This window comes from Zingiber officinale, chromosome 1A (assembly GCF_018446385.1).
Source record: "Zingiber officinale cultivar Zhangliang chromosome 1A, Zo_v1.1, whole genome shotgun sequence".
In the NCBI taxonomy this organism is placed as follows: Eukaryota; Viridiplantae; Streptophyta; class Magnoliopsida; order Zingiberales; family Zingiberaceae; genus Zingiber; species Zingiber officinale.
The window spans coordinates 180,559,785-180,563,987 of record NC_055987.1 but is presented as its reverse complement, the minus strand read 5'-3'; the positions used below and the strand labels follow the sequence as shown (position 1 = coordinate 180,563,987).

Genomic DNA, 4,203 nt, shown 5'->3' with positions numbered 1-4,203 from the left:
GATAACATACTTTGCAACATCTCTAGTGCTTAATCAACAGTCCCTGTGGTTCGACAATCTTATATATTACTGACAACGAATCTGTGCACTTGCGGAATCGTAATAAGTTTTTGGCGCCATTGCCGGGGGTTGTTTTCAATTAACATTAGTTGATTAGCATAAGAGTTACCCTAGACATTTTTCTTTTTCCTTTACATTTTCTTTCTTGTTTTCATTATGCACTTTCTTTCTTGCAATTTAAATTCTGTATTTTCTTTCTTGTTTTTCATATAACATTTTATTTCTTGTCTTTAATTCTTCATTTTTGTTCTTTTCTCATAATTTTTTTTAGATACCATGAGCACTAACATGTCAAGAGGGTCCTTAAGAGATTTCTCTGCACTCATTTCTGCAAGATTTTTATCTCCCATTATGTAGCCTCACATTGAAGCAGAAAGTTTTCAACTAGAGTCAGAGTTAATCTTCATGATACAAGGTCACAAATTTGGAGGAGAAGCATCAGAAAGTCCTTATCTGCACCTTGAGACATTTCTAGAGCTTTGTGATATGGTGAACTGTGAGGTTGTCTCAGCGGATGCGGTTCGATTGGTGGCGTTTCCTTTCAGTGTTAAGGATAAAGCAAGAACTTGGCTATATTCTCTTCATCCTCAAAGCATCACAAGTTGGGAACAATTGGAGAAGAAATTTCTGAATCATTTTTTTTCCTCCAAGTAGAACAATTTATATTTGGAATTGCATCACAAATTTTGCTCAAGCATATGGAGAATCATTATTTGAAGCATGAGACAAATTCAAGAATCTCCAAAGATAGTGCCCTCATCATGGTTTGGAGAAGTGGCTGGCCTTACACATATTCTATAGGGGAATTTCTTTCTCAGATAAGTGTTTGTTAGATTCATTAGCTGGAGGTTCTTTTATGGACAAGAGTGTAGACGAAGCATATTCATTAATTGATCAAGTAGCATTGAACTTCCATGAATAGTCAAGAAAAAGTTGGATGGAATCTCTCTCAAAAATTCAAGAAGTACAAGCCATATATACAAGAGAGTCTATCAAACAAAATACAATTCAACCATCCAAAAGTTTTGAAATCCACAAGTCACAAAATGAGGAGTTCAAACATTTGGGGGAGAAAGATTGATAGCATTGTTTCAAAATGGTTCAAATAAGATCCCCCTCCTACACAGACAGTGTCTAGTGAACAGTGTAATAATTTTAAGTTGAGAAGTGGCAAGAATCGTGAAGAACTTCTGAAAAAGGATTTGTACAGAATTGAGGAGATGAACAGTAGAAGACTACAAGAACTCAGTTCTATTACTCTAGGAAGTTCTCAAAGGCTGCAAGTACCTTTCCTTCAATCGTTGATCACATCAACACTAGATAAACAAGTTGGACCTCCTCTGCAAGCTCAAAGGGAATATGGGAAAAAGGAAGTACCTTTCCCAAGACCTTCACTAAAGGTTCTTTTTCCACAAAGGCTAGTGAGGGTCAATGAAAACGAAGACTTTGGCAAATTCTGTGACACTAATATGGTTGAGTGTAGATTTTTGGATGTATATGAAAATGAGGACTCTTCAGATGAGGATTGTGATGAAAATGCAGTGGATAACAAATTTTCAGATTTACCTTCTGGGTTTATAGGGTGTTATGATGAAATTAAATTTTTAGATGATGAATGTGATGTGGTATATCAACTTAAAACTACAAATGAAGTCAGTAATCCTCCTATAGATGATTCTCCCACTATGGATATTGATGTTGGTTTATTTTTTGATGCTCGTGTTGATGATGATGTTATGAAAGGAAGTGTAGGGAGCTGTGTTGTGGAAGCAGCATCTCAAGAATGACCTCATTTATCCACACAACCTTCTAAGATTATGAGAGTTGCAAGGATTGAACATGTTGTGGACCAATGTGTAGGGACTTGTGAAATAGAAGCAAAGCCCCAAGAATCACCACTTTTAGAGACACCACCGCTCGAGCTAGAGCTAGAGCCAATACAAGATTTAGAAGTCACATCCACATGTTTAGAACTTTCAGGTATCTCTCAGCAAAGTAAGGTTAGTATCTTTTGTGATCTTTTGAAAAATTTCATAGATTTACCAAGAGTAGGTTTTGTTGGATGTGATTCAATTTGTGATGCATACTCAGTTCATCTTAATAAGGTTCTAGTTCTATCTAATATAGCATGCTTGGGAGAGGTATGTTTTTCTTTTGGGTGTGCAGATTTTCATGGGGCCTATATTTGGAAGCTCAGACTGAACCGTCTTCGACCACCTGAAAGAACTTCAAAGAAGACGAAGATGGAGACAGTTATACTTTACTCTGTAGCTCCTTTGATGAAAGCTCTCTCTATAATAAGAGCCCTTGGTAGGAGGGTGTTGAAATATCTTACCCCTCTAAGAGCGAGATTTCGATGAATTTATTGAGGCGATCGAGCTAATGACCTTAAACAAGCGCTTCTTGGAAGGCAACCCAAGTTCAATTTTGCTTTCATTTTTTTAGTTTCTTTTTAGTTTCATTTCTTTTTTTATATAATAAAAATGTATCCTCTACTTAATTTTTGTTGTCAATTTTCTTTTATAGGACTCAAAGATTAGGAGGAGTACAATTACATGATGGAGAAGTTAATGACATGGGCACACATCATTTGGTAACTTCTCTTACTGTTAATCTCCTCCACATTATTTTAGTTTTCATTGGGGCAATGAAAAGTTTAAGTCTGGGGGGATGCATTAGATGCATTTGGCTTAGTTTAGTTTTTCCTTATTTTTTTTGCATAAGAAAATTTTCCTAGTTGCATCATTCATTACATCATGATTATTTGTTCCTTAATGCAAAATACTAGCACGTTACATCTAGATATTTATGTTGTGTGATCTAGTATGTTAGTATGTCTATTGATCTATGTTTACCTATCCATAGTAACATAAAGTGAGCATTGTAATTACTAGAAGAATTTGAATGTTGGCCTAGTTTTAGGATCTCTTCACATTATGCTTGACTTTGATAGTAGATATTTTTTAAAATAGTCATGATTCATAGAACCGGACTAGTACTCTTGCTTCTATGGTGACTTCTCAATTGCATTTTGGTTACTGGATAAACTTAAATCATGTAAGACCATTTGGAAAACTCAATCCCTAAAAAAAATAAAAATAAAATAAAATGATGAAAGTTTGCTTAAGTTTGATACTTTGCAAATAATAAAAAAAAAGAAGAAAAAAATATAAGGGATAAAAAAGTAGTTATCGTGAGTGGAAACTAGCAATTCACCCCTTTGAGATCGAGTTAGGTTATTGGGGAAATGAATGCTATGCTTCTCTTGATACTGAGTATTCCTTTGAGACCTTGTGTAGATGATGAATAGTATTTTTTAGTGGAACGAACCTTGCGTGTGGCAGGTAAGTGCCAATTGCCGGAAGTATGAGAAACACGGTTAAATACAAAATTGACTAGGCTTAGAGATTAATACTTGAAAAAGTTAGGTCACTTATTACACTGAGCACGAAGAACTTCTACTTAGGCCACACTCGAATAATTTTTGTATCATGCTCATTAATGAAACTATATGATAGGTTTATATTGATTCATTAGGGATTATTACATGCCAACTAACCACATAAATCTAGATTGCGGGTTTTGCTTGAGGACAAGCAAAGGTTTAAGTCTGGGGGTGTGATGTGCGTAGATCTTATGATCATTTATGCATGCTTTGATGCACATCTACTTGCATTTCATTAGCATAATCTATGTTTATTGTACCCTATTTCATTATAATTTCATACTTCCATTATATTTTGTTCGGAGATCTACTCTTTGCTTGTTTTGATTGATAGGACGTGATTTGGAGTAAAAACGGAGCTTAAATGAAGTCTAGAGATTCCAGAGTGTCACGGCATGCGAAAACTAAGTTCTTCCAAGTTCTGGATGTGTGGAGACCACACGGTCGTGCGAAGGCCATGTGGGGGCGTGTTGAGGCCATGTGAATGTCACACGGCCATGTGAAGGCCGTGTGGAATTTTTTGCACTGCAACCCAAAAGTAAAATATCCATAACTTTGTGCTCGGTTAGGGTTTTGGGCTGTTCTTTATACCAATTTGTAGATAACAACAAGATCTACAACTTTGATAAAGATGTCAACTCAAGAATACCATGTTAAGATGTGTTAAAATGATTTACATGGCCTTAATACAATTCTAC

The 4,203-nt window shown here is 35.5% G+C and overlaps 1 non-coding gene across 1 annotated transcript; it reads right to left on the bottom strand.

Annotated features, from left to right (window-relative positions):
* Positions 1-722: 722 nt before the first annotated feature.
* Positions 723-828, bottom strand: LOC122039211. Its single transcript, XR_006128092.1, has one exon. It is a non-coding gene; the product is annotated as a small nucleolar RNA R71 (small nucleolar RNA).
* Between the last annotated feature and the right edge of the window lie 3,375 nt (positions 829-4,203).